Here is a 22,119-nt window from a genome sequence, read left to right as displayed (position 1 = left end):
TTCCCTCGTACCAGCAATCTGTATATTTGATACACATCCTCCAATGTCATCGTCATCTCCCCCGTTGGCAAATGGAATGTCGTTGTCTCACTATGCCATCTCTCACACAGTGCTATGACCATCGCCATATAAGTCCTGGTATGGGGCAACCTTGCCAGGTACCCCAGTCCGATTGCCTCAATCCTCGCCCAATCTGCCGGCATCAGCATCCCTCCTGCATGCAACACTACTGCTTGCTACTCTCGTGATACTAACACATCCAACGACCACTGCACAACCACAAAACTGGTCAAATATTTATCTTTCTATATCAATTTTTCATCCTCCATCCCTCCCTTTACCCATCCCAATCTTTTTTTCACCCTTTTATTTCCCTGGCCGCATTCTCGCGAACCCGTGTTTCCGCGACTCTCTTAAACCCACGTTCCTACTAGCTTATCTTCCTGCGGGTTTTCTTCTTTCCCTTGCCTTGTTTTCCTATTTAAGCTAGCGACCCCGCGGTCGCGTTCCCGCAACCATAAACTCGCCTTCCCGCCAGATTATCTTCTTGTGGGATTGCACCTTTTTGACCCTTCTCCCCTCCCCTATGACTTACGTTCTCGCGAACACTTCCCTGCCAAACTCCAATCTGGCATTCCTGCCGAACTATATTTCGACAAAAATGTGCCTTTGCTACTGTCCCCTATTCTCATCCTTGGCCGGTAGGAACACATTCTCGCTCCCTGACTCGCGTTCCTTTTAGCGAGAACGCGATCTTGCTTGTATTCCCACGCTCCCGCTGAAACTCCTACCCTAGGATTGCGATCCCGCTCAAAATGTTTGCTACCCCTCTTAGAAATCCACGGCTAAGCTACTATCACGGGATCACGATCTCGTTGATCCCGCTCGTGTTCCTGCTGGACCCGTTCCTGCGGGATCGCATTTTCGCGTTCGCGGGAATGCAATAAAATTTACACAAAGATAAAGCAAGACAAGGTTTTCAGCCCTACCGATCAATTTGGTGTCCCCCATACTTGTACTCGTCGCACAATGTCTGTCCGGTGCTCTGGTCACCCATGACTCACCATCGTAATCTCCAATATAGAGCTCCTCAAACAATATCTCCTCGTCCGTCTGAGCGCAAATGAACTTTCCTGGCCCCCTTCCGGCCCCTTATAGCTCCCCCCAGTGCCTTGACTACCCCTCTTGATCCCCCCTACCCTTCAAAAACATTCCCATTTCTTTGTTCCTCTTTTGTTTGTTTTTCTTTTCTACTTATGGGTTACCCAGTATCGATTCCACACTGCTTCCTCTGAGATTCATGTGCGATTCTGGCACAATCCTTGCGTGTTTGTTTTGCATCTGTTTGTTAGTCCTCTGGACAGTTGGTGAAAAGGCCTTGATGTTCTTGGTAACCTTGGCAATTAACCAACAGTCCTATAGCAAGTGCTCAACTACATGGTGGTACTTCTCTTTAAAGTATCCCCCTACTCAAAAAAGCTTCAATGGCTTCCCTCCATCTCCATAAACCCCTCATCCATATCCCTATCCTGGATTCCTTTTTATCGCACTCTACTCCTTCATCTCCCCCCCCCCCCCCCCACACTCCTAAAACTTCTTCAACTTGCTTCCTTTTTCTGCATCTACTTCTCCTTTATCATTCTCCCATAGTGAGAGTTTGAGCTAATTCAACCCTTTCTCTTTGCCACTCTAAGTCTCCTTGCTTCTCCTAGATTTTTGTATTTTTTCAAGAAGCCATCAAGCCTCGTCTTCTCTCTCCGTCGCCTTCTTGAGGGGGCATCTCTAAGTCTAGTCTCTCCTCTTCTTATCTGAGACTGGGGCAACCGTATTGCTAAAACATCTTCCTCATGTCGTCTTCGTTCAAACTTCTTTGAAATAGTGTTATCTCAACACTATGTCAAAGAGGGGCAAAATGTAGACACCTAAATTTGATTACACCGCTTTAGTAATCCTATTTAGCTATCTCTAAAGGTATCTTTAATTAAATTCCTATATAATTAAACCTTTGCCATCCCCTAGCTGATTAATTTAATTAATCATCTATAGTCCTAATTGATAAATCAAATAACCTATTATTTGTCAATTAATCCTATTCTCCTATCTAATTCCAAAAACCTCATTTTATTAAATAAATCTATTTGATAAATAAAGCCCTCAAATCTAATAGCCCCTAATCTATCCTAAATCCTCCATTTAGCTTAATCCACCCCATCCACCCATACTAACCTAGCTTAGCCACTAACTCACCCACCCTCATGAATGCCATCCACTTGCACATCTCTAACATCCTTAATCTAATCCTAACCCAAGCCTAATCGGCCCCCTAACCTTGTCACATTCCCTAAGTGAGCTTAAGACTTCCCTAAACCAAGCAAAGTCAACAATCTCAACTCCCTCCAAAATATCCCAACCATAAGCCTTCAATGCTCTTACAAAGCCATAAATGGCTCTTACATCCTCACTCATGACTCTTACATCCTCAACCACCCTCATCAAGCCTTTGACCAACCCTTATCCTATCCTCTCACACTCATCCTCCTTGTGACAAGTGTCACCTCCCTATTGATGCTAAACAAGCACAATCCATGTGCTCCTCTTTAGGTGCATCCTAGCCCTCCCTCACCATCTTTCCATCCTTGCATCTTAGCCCTCCATCTCTCAAGCCCTTGGCCTATAAATTGAACCCTCCTCCTTCACTAAAATCAATCCACCTTCCATGCAAAGTTATAATGCTATTTTGAGAGCTCATCAACTATTAAAATACTATTATAATGGCAAAATCTCTTCATGACTCCATTGTTGAAACCTTGTTTCACTCACTCCACCCATCCATTTTAATTTTGAAGCATAACTTGTGAGCATACATTCTTACAATCAAGGACAAATCCATTGCATCATTGTGTTATGCCATTAGGAGCCTACCATTCTTGGTTTGCTTCCTTTTGTGGTGATAACCCTTGGTCCTATCTTAAGTGTTAGCTTGCTTAGTATTGTTGATGCTTCCATTTAATAGTTAGTATTCAATTTGCACTACTAATCTAGGTGATACAACCTCCATTTGGTTTCAAGTCCTAGTGCTTGGATATGTTCCATAAGTCCCAAAAGGGTATTAGGATCCTCAACCTAATTCATAATTTGTTTGGAGTGATTTTGATCTAGATTCAAAATACTAGTTTGGAAAGGCTACAAGCCAAATTCTTAGTTTGTGAAGCAACTTAGTACTATGCGTTGCTTTTGGATGAAAGAACCATTATAACTAAAAGAATAGGACCTAAATAGGCTATAATAGTGATTATAGGTCACCTTGGTCCTATAAGCCATTTCATGGGGTTTGATTGCCTATTGGGCTAGAGAGACCTCTTAGTAACTTCTTAGTTGTTTGGTGTCTTGGACTTGGAATAGCCTAGTGCTTAGGTTGCCTTGGGTGTTTGGGTTGTGATAACCATTTCCCTTAGTCCTTACCATACTTGTGATAATTATTGGGCACTTGGATCCAAACTTGGGATAGTTGATACCTTGGAACTCACCATTGTTCACTGTTTGAAGGCTTTCGTTTGCCACTGCTGCATTAATTTTGGTCCAAATTGAAAGCAATGACATATGAATCCAATTAATATGTTGAACTACATAGAGAAATGCCTAGGGTAGGTGGAGGGTGTTGCTATCATTGTAGGGGAAAATGAGAAGATTATTGTGGGGCATTTGCCCAAGCAAGCTTATACTTGTAATGGTTGGTACCAAGTCTAAAGCTAAGAGATAAGGGAAGAATAGAAGAAATATTTCTCGAAGGTTTCCAAGCAAGTCATTTTGACAGATTGGGCAACAGTAATATAGAAAATTTGATTTTGATAGATTGGGCAAGTCATATCATACAATGACCGCTGTTACATTTAACTGCTATTGAAATTCTCTTCATATCCCATTTGCAAGCAATGCTTCAAAGTTTGAGTTTAACTTTGAAATCCTCTAGCATATTTCAATTTTGGATAAGTGTACAATTCAAGGAATGATTGACTCTGAAATCCTGAATTTTGGATGTTCTGAACTTTGAAGATAGAATTATATAACATTAGTTATGCTCATATGTTGGTCATGTCGGATTGATGCAATGCATTTTTATGGTTCTAGAATTTTTTTGCTACCATATACAAATGGTCATTTATTTATCTTCAATTCATTTGTATTATATGGTATGGTTTCTACTTTGTGTTATGTTGTTTACTTACTCCTCCAAAACACCTCTATGTGTCTTTAGATTGATCTCAATCAATTATGGGGAGTCATAAGAATGATCTCAAATTTGGAACATCAACTTAAACTTATGAGTAGTTATGAGTGGCCTAATTCATATTTCATGCAATCTTCTAATTGCTATGCGTGATCTAGTTCATACTTCATGCAATATATTGTTATGTGATGGTATTCAAAAGCCATCCACTATGTATTTAATTTTGAATGGTGGATTTGAAATAAAATATAGCTTACTGGTGGAGGATGGTGTGAAGAAAAATAGGAGGACGACTTATATTGTTTGAAATTGTATTATTACTATTTGAATCTTTGATGACCTGCTTCTAATTCATCTAGGCTACCCCACTTTACACATGTAGAGTGAGAATAGAAAAGACCTAGATGCTAAACACCTCTATTTTTTCATAATATACTGAGAGCTTCATAGATACATTTAAATGAAGCATGAAATAAATAGGGAGCAATATAAATTTTGTGTGAGAAGAAGCTCAACATTATCCAACATGCAAATACATTACTTAGTAGAAATTCTGCTCAAAGGTAAAGTATTGATAACATGTGAAATATAATAATAAGCAAAGTAAAACCAAAATAAGAGGGCCGCATACCGTCTGTGTGATCTCCACCAATGACAATGCTAGTTCCAGCCGCCATGAAATTCCAATGATTACAACAAATAAGTATTCATATTTTCTGTCAAATGCCATTTTTGTAAAAGAAAAATGTGTAAATCATATCAGCTTATGATGAATTGATAAATTTTTTAGAGAATATAAGATTTTGCAGAGAATAGAAATATATGAACATTTTTACCAAATACTATTAAACTCATTGAACTTCTATGTTGGATCTTTCTTGTGTGATTAGAATATATTTTTCCACTACACTACTTCATTTCCACATTAGACACAATGAAACATGAATGCATATTGATTCATCTTAAGTTCGACAAGGATGTAAATTTAGACCATCCACACATATTATGACCTTTTTTTACTCTTCCAAACATGTAAAAGGTGAATAACCCCCTAAAATGCAATGTGATCACATTTTCATTCATTTTACAAACACATTGAATGGAAAATGTAGCGAAGAACATTAGTAAACATTTTGTCACCCAATCATGGGTTAATATGCTCATTGTTCAAATTAAAATCAACTTAAAATGTTATCAAATGAAGGCTAACTTTAAACATTTCATACTCACATGTTGCTTTCTCTACTACCATCTTTGAATAGCAATACCAATGCTGAGCACCAAAAGAGAAAGAGGAGAAATTAGTTTAATAAAGTTGGAATATGGATATAAGTTTACAAATCTTTCCATGGTATACAAATACAAAGTAAATGGGTTAACTTGTTTTGGATTCAGTAATGAAGGTTGCTCCAACAATCCTCATCGACTATGGTTTGTGGATTTCTTATGGTGTCAAGGTTGTTTAGAGCAATTGTCAAATGAATACTGGAAACTAGAACACTAAGGAGGGCTATAATTACCTAATTAGAAAATAGCTAAGACCAAAGATAGACATCTATTTGAAATAAGGACAGTTTGTATGGTGGCTTGTGGACTGCAACACCATCTATTGTCATATGGGAGTTATGGTAGGAGATAAATATATGCATTTAAAAAAATAAAAGGATAGGATAGGAACAACTTACCGACAAGATGGAGGCTTCCATTATCAAGATTGTGAATAATAGAATATTGAATATGCAAAAAATGGTGGAAAAGATGACTTACTGGGATGAGAAGATGAGAGGTAGATGGATTGGGTTTAAGATTCCTTGGTATGTTACTTTGAGCTTCACTTGGTTTTGAAAATACTTTAATATTCTCTACTTAACAAGGCCAGCCATGTGAAGATGGAAGCTCATCCAACCTCACCCCCCTCCCCCAACATCAATCTAAATTACCTATTATCATCTAATTACATACTTCATTCATTCATTCATCCATTTATAAACTATAACATTCGATCAATATAATCACATAACATTCATTAATATGATATAAAATTCATTAATACATAATCCTAATCAAGACTTCATTAACACATAACAATATTCATTAACATGAAATAAAAATTAATATTAATATGAAACATTCATAGATAATTACTTAAAACAAAGTTCTTTCACTATCCAACAAGGTTTATCAAAGAGCATTTTTAAAACATCATTTCTTCTTCTTATTTTTCTTAGCTCTGTTAAGAAAAAGGTTGATAGGAGCATAAATATCTTCCTCATCGTCCTCCTCTTGTGGCACATGTGATGTCAAATTATGATGCCTCTTCCTATTTGGAGGAGCAGGAGGCTGCTGCACTAAAGGGGGCTCTGTTGCAAGAACAAGTAAATGGGTTAAATTGGCATATTCTTTTTCTTTTTTTAACTGTTACAAGTATTTAATTAAGTAGTCCAACATAACATGCATTTTCCTTACTTGACAATGCCACATCATGTACATTAAAATTTTGATCCATCACCATGTCGACATGCTAAACACTTGGAACATGCTCCACTCCTTCACCATGATGTTCAACATACTCTAAAATATTCAAAAAAAGGATACATGTCAAATTGCAATTGAAGATGTCAAATTGTATTCATGATTGCATAATTAATTCCCAATGCAAAATTAATACCTCCACCACTATAATGCACATCATGGCCTTCATCACGAGCAGGTTCTATGATAGGATATGAAGGCTACAGTGAAATGTTATGCACATTGTTATGTAGTCAATTTATGTTCAAAACTAACACCAAAAAAGAAATTTCTCAACTATTCAATTTGATTTACTTTTCATTTGACTAATTTACCTGTGTTTTATTTGGTGCATAGATTCTTAGGCAAGGCTTTCAAATTCTTAGCGTAGGCGTGCAACCATGACTTTATAGCCTTCCTTCAAGGCAATTTTTTTATCTTCATCCATGAGCTCCATATTGAATTATGTGCCCTATATTTTTTGCTTAATATCATTAGTTTTTCATGTATGATTGTATTAAACAAATTTTTTTGCAACATTATATTAAAAAATTATATGAAATTTCATTGCTGCTACTTACAAGTTGAGACTGAAGATTCATATAGCCACCAGAGCCAAGTTTGTGTTGGACAACCTTTTCTAGTCTCACTTTTGTAGCCACAAATGTGTCTTGTAGTCTACGAATAGTTTCAAACATGTTAGATTATATATTTACAAAGATCACTAATAAGTGCATGATTACGTTGTACTTAATACTATCATGACATACCTTCTTTTGCCCTGTGCTAGTTCATTTCCTCTATTTTCACATAGCCTTTTCTCCTTTGCATCTTCTATTATTTCGTTCCAATCCATCAGTGGAATCATAGGAGGACAATCATACTTTGGGTTCTCCTTTAGACCCCTTCCATATTGATCCCTCACAGTCTTTATTGCCTTGACACTCTTTTCAGAAGTAGGGTGGTGTCAAAAATGTTTTTTTTCCAAATAAGTCCTCAAAAGATGTAATTAGCTAAATTTTTTATTCAGAACCATGTTCATTGCATCTTTTTTAATTTTTTGATTTTTAGATCAATAACTTTAATATAGTTCATTAAATGGAAGAAAAAGAAATATTTTGTAGCAATGATATGAAACTACGTACCTTTTACATATGGTGGGTCCAAATAGCCTCAATGTCATATCAAAAAGATGATCAAAGAAAACATTATTACCTACAAAAAAATAAAGGGATTATTAGACCAAAATGAGTTATATATAAGTAAACTAAAATTACACTTTAAATAATAACAATTTTAAAACACCTAGAAGCTTTCGTAATTTTAACGGAAGCATGGTTTTCTTATTCAGCAACAATGTCCCTGAAAATGAAATAGTACTAGTCACACATATTGCTCTAGGAAATGGATCAACTTCATTAGTACTCGTCTCTATTGTTCTATCAATTTAAGTTCTATCTATTAGTGCACAAAATAGGTACATGAGTACAAAATCCACCCAACAAAAAAAACAATGCATGATGAGAACATTATAAAATATAGAAAAACAAGGTTTTACTAGTTATAGTGGGTATAAATGAGGATGTTTGCATGCTCCTTGTTGCCGATAATGCACAAGGCAATATCAGATCGTCGACTGAAGGAGGCATCCAAACTTCATCATGAGCTGAAGAATACAATATTTTTAACAAATACGTTTGCAATGGATAAAGATCAAATGGGATACTAGCTAGAAGTGTCCAAAAATAAAAGTTAAGTGTTATAATATTGATGAAAACAAACAAAGAAAGTGTTACTTACACAAAGGTTGTGCACTACAACCCTTACCATGTTCACCACACGGTGTCACAACTGTCACATATTTCTCTAGAAGAACACATAATATTTTAGATCATGATCCATAAGATACTATAAAAGATAAACATCTATTGAACTTCTATTATTGCTTTAGATTAATTACTGCTTACCTTCATAGATTTGACCCTACGACCCAATTCTTTTTTCGGTGCCTCTTTCTCCTTGCTTATGTCACACTTGATGATAATGTTAAAAATTTCATCATTGTATCTTTGTTTGAGTTATTGGGCCATGAACATAGGGTTAGCGCTAAGGGTGATGTCATCTAGAAATGATGTCCGTATTTTAGATCGCATTTGATCTGCTATCATTCTAGCTTTTTCCTATCATTTGTGACATCAATATTAGTAAAATTTCATCAAAATAACTCCAAATCTATAAAGAAAAGAACATAATAATATCAAATTTGTTTCTATATAATTTGGACAATTACAATAATTAAGGTTTACCTCTACTACAAGTATGTGAGATGGTGCATCCCCGCTTGTGCATGGTGGTCTACCCATATCACCCTATGAAAAAGATGAGCAATTCTTAGAAATCAGTAGTGAAATGAAAGTATTTGACATGTTGTACTTAATGTTTATATCTACTCATATGGTTTTCAAAGAAAAATTTGGTGTAACTAATGTGTATATTTGCAAAATTCAATATCAGTAAAATTCCATCAAAATAACTCCAAAGCCATAATGAAAAGAACATAATAATATGACATTTATTTATATATAATTTTAATAATTAAAATAATTAAGGTTTACCTCCGTTGAAGAAGGTGTGTGAGATAGTACATCCCCACCAATGCGATGTAGTGGTCTATCCATGTCATCCTGTGAAAAAGATTAATAATTCCTAGTAATCAACAAATAAATGAAAGTATTTGACATGTTGCAATACTTAATGTTTATATCTGCACATATTGTTTTCAAACAAAAAATTGGTGTAACTAATGTGTATATCTACAAAATTCAATATCAGTAAAATTCCATCAAAATAACCCCAAAGCCATAAAGAAAATAACATAATAATAAGACATTCGTTTCTATATAATTTGGACAATTACAATAATCAAGGTTTACCTTCACCGAAGGTGTTTGAGATGGTGCATCCCCGCCTATGTGTAGTGGTCTATCCATGTTGCCTTCTGAAAAAGATTAGTAATTCTTAACAAACAACATCAAAATGAAAGTAATAGACATACCAAAAAAAATATTAACAATAAAGTAGATTATATATTGGAGTCAATATTAATTGGAGGCAATTGGTTTAAATGTTGTACTTACTAGTCCCATGATAGGGATTTTTTTAGTATCTACGCGATTCAAATTGTAATCTATCAGAAGCTCTTCCCCTGCACTTATTGATTTTATCACACATACCAAAAACATGATTTCCCTAACATGCCTTGAATTTATAATTTGCCAACTTATTAGTTGACATAGGTTGAGAACTATTTATAAATCCTATAATATTCCCTATTGCTTTTGGCCTTCCATCAATATACATAGCGAACATTTTACTGTGATCATTTTCTTTGCATTATATATAATTTGGTGACAATGCATACCTATGCATACTATTTTATATTGCAGTAATTAACTATAACAAGGTCCTACATACTCGATAAATTCAACAACTTTACTGTAATAGACATTTATTCCATCCATGGAAAATAAGCCCAAACCATGTAATGAAGATGGAGCTATGCGATATATCCTTTCATTAATAGAAAAATTAGTGTTAACTAGAGGTAGTTCCTTGGGTAACCTTTCTTTCTAAAGATGTGTGTACCTTAAGGGAACCTCCCTATCGCATTCACTCTCATTATCATAAGAACATGACCCCACCTTAGCAAGAAAAAATTGCATTCATTTGTTAAATTTTCTCCTAGTCTTTTGACCTCTAGTTGAACTCCCTATTTTAGACCTACTACATGTCTCACTTTTGTCTTCTATTACCACATTTTCCTCACTCGAGGAAGACATATCAGACAAATACCTATTTGGTGATACTTGCAATCCATAAAATGAGAGGCACACTAGGACAAAAGTTGATGTTGATGGTAAAGAGAAGATATGTAAATAAAAAATTATATCTATAGGGTCTATTGACATATACCTATTGATCCATGTGACTGTACAAGATCTTGGTCAAAGGCATTGAATAGCCTACATATGTAAATCATTTATCTTAAGTTAGCCAAAAATTTGGTTAAACTAATGTGTATATCTAAGAAAATATTTGACATGTTCTACTTAATGTTTATATTTGCACATATGGTTTTGAAAGAAAACATTGGTCACCTTGCTTATCAAATTCACCCATATTATTATGAATAAAAAGTTGTCCACTTACAATGCTCTATAAACTATAAATTATGTAGAAGACAAAAATTACATGATGCATTCATCGAAATCAAACAAATTTCTATAAATAAAAATCATGACCCCATCATACTTGACATTGATTGTACCTCGACAGACATTTCATTAACCATGTCATTGATCATCATCTTCATCCATGTCTTCATCATCACCATCATCACACTTGTCACTCTGATTATCATCATCACCACCACCATCTTCATCGCCATCATCATCATCATCTTGATCACCATTATCATGACCATCATCATCATGAACATAACCATCTTCATTAGCATGATCATGATCATGATCATGATCATCATCATCATCATCATCATCATCATCATCACCATTATCATTAGCATGACCAGAATCATCATCATCATCTTCTTCTTCATCATTAGGTAATACTCATTCATGATGATCATTTACTTTGTCTTGTGATTCTTTAGTATCTTCTTCTTTCATCACATTATACTTTACCGACCTTCCTCTTGGATCATGTCTAACAATAAATGACCAACCTGGTTTGTGTGGAACACCAAAGTAAAACACTTACTCTCATTGGCTTGGAAGAACATAGGGCTCATCTCCAACTAACTAAAATGACCTTGCATTAATCATTATAAATCCACTATCATGTTCAATAACAGTCCTATCAGGATCATTTCAATTCAGTCGTAGCCTATACCATTTGACAACAAAAAGAACTAATTTGAATGAATTAAAGTCGCACTCAAGTATATCATCCAAAATGCCATAGTATCAATTTTCAAATTGTTGAAGATATATGTTAGTTCTAGATGAAATATTTATGGCTACAAAGATTGCACTTATCCTAAAATCACACATTTTCTTTGTTTTGTTTGACTTTTTTTGGCAAAATTTATGGGTATGGTAGTACATAGATTTGTGGTGTTTGACCTACAATTATTCAAACATGTCAAAATTATTTGCATCGATCTGTGAGTTGATATTAAACTTATGGCTCATGATTAGTAATCTTCTATGTACCTTTGTATCTCTTAAGCCATATACTAGATCATGTACCATTGGCATAACATTGGGATCTCCATTATGATGAACTTCTTTAATTAATGATGCAACACCATCCCATGTTAATGGGTGACCATTTTCTTGAGACTGTTCAATCCATACCATCATCCAATCAAGATTGTTTGTAATATACAAATGTAGTGCATCCCACTCACGATCAACTATAAAGAAAATAATTAGGCCAGTTAGAAACAACTTATATTGATGATGGATAAGAATTAATTAACTACAAAAAAACAACTTATAATCACCTCTCGCTCTCCTCAATCTACCTTTCCCTGTTAGGTACTCCCCTTCAAATTTGTCAATAGAGTTAGGATCCCAAATGCAATCTACATGGATATCTGTTGCAAATTTTGAAAGATATTCACTAATGCACACCATGGTTTGGTATACCATATATCCCTCTACCATAGAACCCTCAAGACGTGCTCTTTGTCAAACCAAGCCCTTCATAAATTTCAAGTGCCTCTCAACTATCCACATTGACCTAGTTTGTATATGTCCACACAATTCAATCTCCTCAACTTGATGTATGAGGTAGTGTTCTTGAGCATTGAAAAAAGTTGAAGGTAGACACTTTTACATTTTGCACACAAGCTATGAAATTTTTCTCTTCCAATATTTTATATCTTTTTTATAAATTTCTTTAGATGATAACCACCTAAAAGAGATTCAACACACAAGAACATATAAATGAAATTTCAGATAAAATTATACAATAGATTTCAAATAAAATTATATAAATATAAGAAAAAAACACTTCTAACCTCATGCATTTTCGAAGATCATATATAATTTTTTTAATACTATTGTCAAACTGGTGTGGGAGGGATAGAGGTAGGATGTACTACAATCATTAAAAAATGATCATTTCAATATATTATTAAATAATGCAATAAGTAGTACATCCAATTTTACAAATATATTGTAAATAGAGAACATGACTTACCTTGACAAAGGTATGCCAATCATGTGTTTTCAACCCTGACCCAAAATCACCTTTCTTTGATACAAGAGTGCTTATATTTGCAACAAATCCTATGGAATTTTTAAATTTTTTTTAATGACTTCTTTTAATGCATCACTTTGTTGCTCCATTAATAACCAAGGAAGGGCTCTTGTATTTATGTGGTCTCCATTGCTATTTGATTCAATCAAATCTTTTAATACATGATTGGATTCATGAATGACAAATTTTTGGCAATTTTTTCTCTATCACGCCTTCCATCCAATATTTTCCATAGTGTCTCTATTACATTCTTTCCAATATGCATAACATCAAATAAATGCATGATTGGGAGATCCTTGTAGTATGGTAATCTACTAAATTGAGTAGGATAACTTTTCATTCCTCTAGGAAGTTGGTCATTGATGCCTTGACGACCTTCACGAGCATCAATTACATCATTACTAAATATAATACAATATCAAAATATAAATTTCAAACATCAGACCATAAACTGGACTTTACCTCAACGATTTAGTTGATCGTATCCCAACTTCCATAGACGAGGTGTCATTCTTCATGGCCTTGATGATGTCTCTTCTTTCCCATTAAAAAGATATTTTTCAGTAATCTAATACTTATGATTATTGTGGAGAAAGTGCTTAAACTCATCAAACACCTACTTTCCTAAACTTCTTGAATGACGAGATTTCAACTTTGGACCATAAATTGAACATTCAAATTTTCCCTTTGTCTAAAGACCTAAAAGATCATGTACAATTATCATGCACAAATAAAGCATGCAAAAATAATGTGTAAGCACTATAATATACCAAAAATATGTGATATTAATAATATAACATACTGCAAAAATGAGTTAGCCCAAGGGAATCATGTATTGTCCATACAAGCATTGCATGGAATTGAAATTGTTGATGTCCTATTAGTCTAGAGATGTCATACATAGTGACACCATTCCATAACTTCAACAACTCATCAATTAGGGGCTCAATATACATGTTCATATCTTTAACTTGGTACTTACCTAGTAATTGAATGAACATAAACATTACATCATTATTATGACCATTTTCATGCACTATTTATAAATTAATTTAGATAATTATTAAATGAAAAAATACCTGGCACAATCATTGACAACATTATGTGCTCCCTCTTTATGAACATCCAAGGAGGAATGTTATTGTTAATAACAAAAATAGGCCATACTAAGTAAAGAGATCTCATATCTCCAAATGGATTTGACACCGTCTGCTGCCAATGAAAGCTTTAGATTACGAGGTTCTTCTTTAAAGTGTTACCATATTTTTTCTATCTCTTTAAATGTAGAATCATCTACAGGCATTTGCATAATGTCATCTTGACTTCTATTGTGTGCATGGTAATCCATAAATTGTACCCAACTAATGCACCTAAATAATCGTTGAAGACATGGAATAATGGGAATCTACCAAAGAACCTTGTGAGGCACCTTTTTTATTATTTTATTTGACTGATATCTACTAATATGACAATAAGGGCATTCTATTGTAAATTCATGTTGCTTATGATATAGAATGTGATCATTGCAACATGCATTTATTGTTTGATACTTCATTCCAATATGATTCATAATGGTAGATAATTTTCGATATGAACAAGGCAAAATGTTTGATGGTGGTAACAAAAACTCACCTATCAACCTACAACAACAAATATGCCTTGTTAATATAATGAAGAGTAATTGTATGCTAACATTGAAAGTGACAAAAATGGCATACTTATCATACATGACATTGCTAAATTAGATAAACCTTTCATAACCTTCAAGTTCACCAACAACACTATAGCTGAGAGAAGAGTTGTTTGGGAGCCTTAGTATAGGGGCTTATGTGCTTTCTCAAGTAAAGGTATATCAAGACTATCTTCATCATCATTATCAGATGCGCTAAGCCTCTTCATCACCTGCTCCAATACCATCTTCTTCAATCATGTCCTCTTGCACATTATCATCTTCTTCCATGGGAATTTTATCTTCAACTTGGATTTTCACACCTCCATGTTCCTCCAGTAGGAAATCCACATTTAGCAATGGATGAAAATCATGGCCCCCTTCAACGTGACCATGTTGCCTACAATGATTCTAGGCTATTGCAATTAGAATTCTTCGATTCTTTAAGCCCTTACACTTTTTTCAAGGACAATTACATTTATCAACTTTTCTTCAGAACTGAGACCACAATGTAGCCACTGTCTCATTATTTTGTTCTGGGTTCATATTGTCAAGCGTGCTCTTTTTTAATTGGAAAACATATCTGCAAAAAAATTGGACATGTTGTACTTAATGTTATATCTACACATATGGTTTTGAAAGAATTTTTTTATCTAACTAATGTGTACATTATTTGAATTTTTTTTGGACATGTTCTACTTAATGTTTATATCTACACATATGGTTTTGATGACGGGCCACACCACCCGTACCAACTCACAACCAAAAATGCAACAAGATGGAGACAAGAGAGAGATGACAAAAATGCTTCATAAAGCATCATCCATTAATACTTGAAATTCACTAGAAGAGCTTACACTTGAAGAGCTTGCACTTGAAGAGCTTCTATTTCTCCAACTTCCATTAGAAGAGCTTCCATTTCTTGAACTTCTTGAACTTCTATTACAAATGATAATAGGCCTTTCTTAAATAGGCACTTCTAACCCAAGACATTACAAACACAACCAATGTGGGATAAAAGGTAAATACAACTACCTTTAAATAAATATTAAATTCCCACCCAAATACAACTAAGCACCCAACAAATATTAAATGCATGATTTAAGGAACTTGCCACCTACACACCTCGATTAACGGAATGACAACTATTTTTATTATTTTCTATTTATGCCACCCATGCACCTTGAAAATAGAGATTCCTCTTTTCTCCTTTTTCCCTTATTTTATTTTTACATTATTTTTCCTTCTATTTTCGTCACTTTCTCTCTCCTCCACAAATTTTTTTTTTTTTTTTTTTCCTTTTTTTTTTTTTTCCTCTCTTTTTTTTTTTCTAATAATTTAATTTTCCCATGTAAGATGCTCCTGCATCAGACTCCCTTGGTAGATAGAAAAGTGTGTCCCACACTTTAATGCCAAAAGAAAGATATACAACCATCTTCATCTTCACCACAAGCTTCCACCTCAACAGGACAAGAAAACCAACATGCAAATCTTCCACATTTTTTTTTTTGCTGATGCATGATGCTCCTGCATCCGACTCCCATGGTAGGAAAAATTTTGTGAATATGGATTCACAAAATGAAGTAGCCACTGTTGAAAGTTTTTTTTCTTTTCCGCCAACACATAGCTGGAACAAGTATCCGATGCCGATATATTTCCTTCTTTCTTCTTTTCCAACACCTGGCTGGAACAAGTGTTTGCTGCTGAAAATACTCCTTCGCAATGAACTCTATCCAAGTATAAATCTCATCCTCATCCAATCTTGTTGAATTAATCGCACCTATAATAAATCCAGCAACACCATACCAATCTTCCTTTGCATACCATACATGACTAACAAGATCCTCATGCAAAAAATCATCAATATCTTTTAAACTCATATCAAAGACAACATCCCATGATTGATAAGAATTTACCTCTTTGACACATTCATCTTTGCTTGCCTCTTTCATGTCATCAACAATGCATGTAACTATTCCACTTGCTTGATCTCCAACGAAGGAACTATACTTTTCCTCCATTGCTACAATCTTCACATCATCTTGATCTATTTCAGGTTCATAAATCTTGTCATCTTTATGCTCTTCCTCTTCTCTTTCATCTTCTTCAACTTTAGGTTCGCAAATGATTTCCTTTGCATCCTCTTGCTCTTCCACTGGATCATCTTTCTTTTCCACATCCAAGGAATTATCAACATCTTTTTTCTGGTGACATGCTCTTCGTTTCCGCAACTCAGCTTCTAATTCATTCACTTGCTTCTGCAAATCAACTAGCAATGATTGTTGATTTCTTGCTCTAAATTTCTCAAGTCGAGGAATCTTCAGAATCCATCCAATCACAAAAGTCATCTTCTTCTTTCTCTTCTCCATAATCAAGTCTTCAGAAGACAAATCTCGTCCAAAACAAGAACCTCGTGCAAACTGCCTCACAGTCGGCGCTCTGTCTGCACAATTAAGAACTTCTTCACAAACTTCACCCAACTCAAGGTCCTGGTGCAAACTGCCTCACGTTCGGTGATCTGTCCGCACACTCAGGAACTCCTGCTCTGATACCACTGATGACGGGCCACACCACCCGTACCAACTCACAACCAAAAATGCAACAAGATGGAGACAAGAGAGAGATGACAAAAATGCTTCATAAAGCATCATCCATTAATACTTGAAATTCACTAGAAGAGCTTACACTTGAAGAGCTTGCACTTGAAGAGCTTCTATTTCTCCAACTTCCATTAGAAGAGCTTCCATTTCTTGAACTTCTTGAACTTCTATTACAAATGATAATAGGCCTTTCTTAAATAGGCACTTCTAACCCAAGACATTACAAACACAACCAATGTGGGATAAAAGGTAAATACAACTACCTTTAAATAAATATTAAATTCCCACCCAAATACAACTAAGCACCCAACAAATATTAAATGCATGATTTAAGGAACTTGCCACCTACACACCTCGATTAACGGAATGACAACTATTTTTATTATTTTCTATTTATGCCACCCATGCACCTTGAAAATAGAGATTCCTCTTTTCTCCTTTTTCCCTTATTTTATTTTTACATTATTTTTCCTTCTATTTTCGTCACTTTCTCTCTCCTCCACAATTTTTTTTTTTTTTTTTTTTTCCTTTTTTTTTTTTTTCCTCTCTTTTTTTTTTTTCTAATAATTTAATTTTCCCATGTAAGATGCTCCTGCATCAGACTCCCTTGGTAGATAGAAAAGTGTGTCCCACACTTTAATGCCAAAAGAAAGATATACAACCATCTTCATCTTCACCACAAGCTTCCACCTCAACAGGACAAGAAAACCAACATGCAAATCTTCCACATTTTTTTTTTTGCTGATGCATGATGCTCCTGCATCCGACTCCCATGGTAGGAAAAATTTTGTGAATATGGATTCACAAAATGAAGTAGCCACTGTTGAAAGTTTTTTTTCTTTTCCGCCAACACATAGCTGGAACAAGTATCCGATGCCGATATATTTCCTTCTTTCTTCTTTTCCAACACCTGGCTGGAACAAGTGTTTGCTGCTGAAAATACTCCTTCGCAATGAACTCTATCCAAGTATAAATCTCATCCTCATCCAATCTTGTTGAATTAATCGCACCTATAATAAATCCAGCAACACCATACCAATCTTCCTTTGCATACCATACATGACTAACAAGATCCTCATGCAAAAAATCATCAATATCTTTTAAACTCATATCAAAGACAACATCCCATGATTGATAAGAATTTACCTCTTTGACACATTCATCTTTGCTTGCCTCTTTCATGTCATCAACAATGCATGTAACTATTCCACTTGCTTGATCTCCAACGAAGGAACTATACTTTTCCTCCATTGCTACAATCTTCACATCATCTTGATCTATTTCAGGTTCATAAATCTTGTCATCTTTATGCTCTTCCTCTTCTCTTTCATCTTCTTCAACTTTAGGTTCGCAAATGATTTCCTTTGCATCCTCTTGCTCTTCCACTGGATCATCTTTCTTTTCCACATCCAAGGAATTATCAACATCTTTTTTCTGGTGACATGCTCTTCGTTTCCGCAACTCAGCTTCTAATTCATTCACTTGCTTCTGCAAATCAACTAGCAATGATTGTTGATTTCTTGCTCTAAATTTCTCAAGTCGAGGAATCTTCAGAATCCATCCAATCACAAAAGTCATCTTCTTCTTTCTCTTCTCCATAATCAAGTCTTCAGAAGACAAATCTCGTCCAAAACAAGAACCTCGTGCAAACTGCCTCACAGTCGGCGCTCTGTCTGCACAATTAAGAACTTCTTCACAAACTTCACCCAACTCAAGGTCCTGGTGCAAACTGCCTCACGTTCGGTGATCTGTCCGCACACTCAGGAACTCCTGCTCTGATACCACTGATGACGAGCCACACCACCCGTACCAACTCACAACCAAAAATGCAACAAGATGGAGACAAGAGAGAGATGACAAAAATGCTTCATAAAGCATCATCCATTAATACTTGAAATTCACTAGAAGAGCTTACACTTGAAGAGCTTGCACTTGAAGAGCTTCTATTTCTCCAACTTCCATTAGAAGAGCTTCCATTTCTTGAACTTCTTGAACTTCTATTACAAATGATAATAGGCCTTTCTTAAATAGGCACTTCTAACCCAAGACATTACAAACACAACCAATGTGGGATAAAAGGTAAATACAACTACCTTTAAATAAATATTAAATTCCCACCCAAATACAACTAAGCACCCAACAAATATTAAATGCATGATTTAAGGAACTTGCCACCTACACACCTCGATTAACGGAATGACAACTATTTTTATTATTTTCTATTTATGCCACCCATGCACCTTGAAAATAGAGATTCCTCTTTTCTCCTTTTTCCCTTATTTTATTTTTAAATTATTTTTCCTTCTATTTTCGTCACTTTCTCTCTCCTCCACAAATTTTTTTTTTTTTTTTCCTCTCTTTTTTTTTTTTTCTAATAATTTAATTTTCCCATGTAAGATGCTCCTGCATCAGACTCCCTTGGTAGATAGAAAAGTGTGTCCCACACTTTAATGCCAAAAGAAAGATATACAACCATCTTCATCTTCACCACAAGCTTCCACCTCAACAGGACAAGAAAACCAACATGCAAATCTTCCACATTTTTTTTTTTTGCTCATGCATCAGGTTTTGAAAGAAAAAATTGGTGTAACTAATGTGTATATCTATAAAAAAATTGGACATATTGTACTTAATGTTTATATCTGCACATATGGTTTTGAAATAAAAATTTGGTGTAACTAATGTGTATATCTACAAAAAAATTTGACATGTTGTACTTAATGTTCATATTTGCACGTATGGTTTTGAAAGAAAAATTTGATGCAACTAATGTGTATATCTAAAGGATGATAATCAAATAGGAAAGAATGGATTAACAAGCCAAAGAGTGTGCATCCAGTGGTAGTGACTTTGATATTTGAAATTGGTAACTTGTGCAGAGAAGGGATTCATAAGCTTAGGTAATTACTAATGAGAATGACAACATTGTATCAATAGGTCAGTTGAAGGAAAATTAACATGCTTGACAATATGTGATAGTGAAGTAAGGAAAGTGACCAACGATCTAAGAAAATGAAAAGTTTAATATAAAATTTTAGGACTGTGATGATAGTTTATATGATTATCTTAACAAATAGGTCAAACCCATATAAGATGACCATAAGAACATGAGAATTATGAGTTGTTACATTGAAAACCATGATGATCATGAGGAAGCTAAGTTGGTTGAAAAATTCCACTGTCAAGATGAAAAAGAATTTTTCGCACTTAGAAAGATGTTAGATAAAGATAGAATTTAAATTTAATGCCTTGTGATGAGCTCTTGTCAAACTTGAGTGTTTAATCTAAGCCTAACACCATGGAATGAATTAGTTTGATATCAGATAAAGATAGAAATGAAGATTTAATGCCTCATGATGAGCTCTTGTCTGACTTGAGTATTAAATCTAAGTCTAGCACCTTGGAATAAATTAGTTGTTTGAGGCAAGTGCAATGTTAACCTTGCTCAAGAAAAATGCATCTCTGTTAGGTGCTTGTGGTTAGTATATATAGACACAATGGAAGGTTGATCCATATTTTGAAACTAGCACTAGTGGATGATTCTCATCAAGGTCAGGAAGAGATAACACTCTATTCTAGGCAACTAGAAAAACCCATCTTTAACAACACCTAGACAATAGATGCCACATGTCCTGATATGCACCAAAAACAAATATATAACTAAATGCATTTATATTACTACCAATGAAAGAACATTATATAACTACCAAAATGTATTCTCTATCATGATCATTATTTTAATAACTACCAAAAAAAGAACATTATATAACTACCAAAATGTATTCTCTATCTATAAAGAGAATATATAATTGATCATGACTATATTACTAGTGATGAAAGAACATCCAAAAATGCGTACATTCAACAATACATAACTTGAATATCTTTGAAGTGAGTGGATAGTGATATGATAGAGGCTTCATACATTACACTTAGTTGGATTTTGTGCAATTATTAACAAGACAACCAATTACAAATGACATAATATAATTTTGATGAAACCCTTACCAAATACATGCTTTAAAAAAAATTACTTATCGATTTGATGAAACCCTTGTGGTGTAGGGCCCCTAGGTCCTGATGAAGGTAGTTAAACATCGAGGAGAAGGGTGTGAAGATCAATACGTGTTTAAGATAACACAAGTTAGTTTAGATTTTCTTTTTGTGCATTTGTGACTTCTGAATTGCATAATTTATAAGGTTTCTTCCAAAGTCAAAGGGTGGTCAACCAGTGGGCAAACATGGGAGTTGAAAAAAATCATCAATTTCATGTTGTATAAACTTCTTTCATATTTTGGTATAGTTTCATAGTCTTAGTAAAGTTCTTATGTCATGTTTTTGAAAAAAATGTAAAAATTTGCAAAATTGCAAAAAAAGTTGTCATGCAACTTTTGCAAAATTAGGGAAGCTCAACAATTAGAAGTTTTATTTGATAATATTAAAGGTAGTTGAAGTTGAAAAGGCATGGGGATCATTTAAATATATTCTCATCTCCCACTTTGAAAGGATTAACAACTCCATGTATGGATCTGAAAATGAATAATAGAATGTTTTTTTTGGACAACAACTTGTATACTGTCAGCATTTTTATTTCTAATTTTGGTAGATAACAACTGTAAGTATCTGCTACTATTTTAGAAAGTTTCTTTTATATTTTATTAATGGTAAATATGGTGTGGGTCGAATAAGAGAGGATATTTTTATGTTTTTTAAGTTTTACCATGCTTGTTGTTTACCCTAGATTGTGATAGGGTTTTGAAGATTAAAAAAATTGTGTTTCTCCCTCATCTAACAAGGAGAACTCTTGGTGCTGGGTAAAGTGA

This window comes from Cupressus sempervirens, chromosome 9, assembly GCF_028749045.1.
Source record: "Cupressus sempervirens isolate cs-2001-9-10 chromosome 9, ASM2874904v1, whole genome shotgun sequence".
Lineage (NCBI taxonomy): Eukaryota > Viridiplantae > Streptophyta > Pinopsida > Cupressales > Cupressaceae > Cupressus > Cupressus sempervirens.
The sequence above is the reverse complement of the archived record's forward strand: the minus strand, read 5'-3'. Positions refer to the sequence as shown.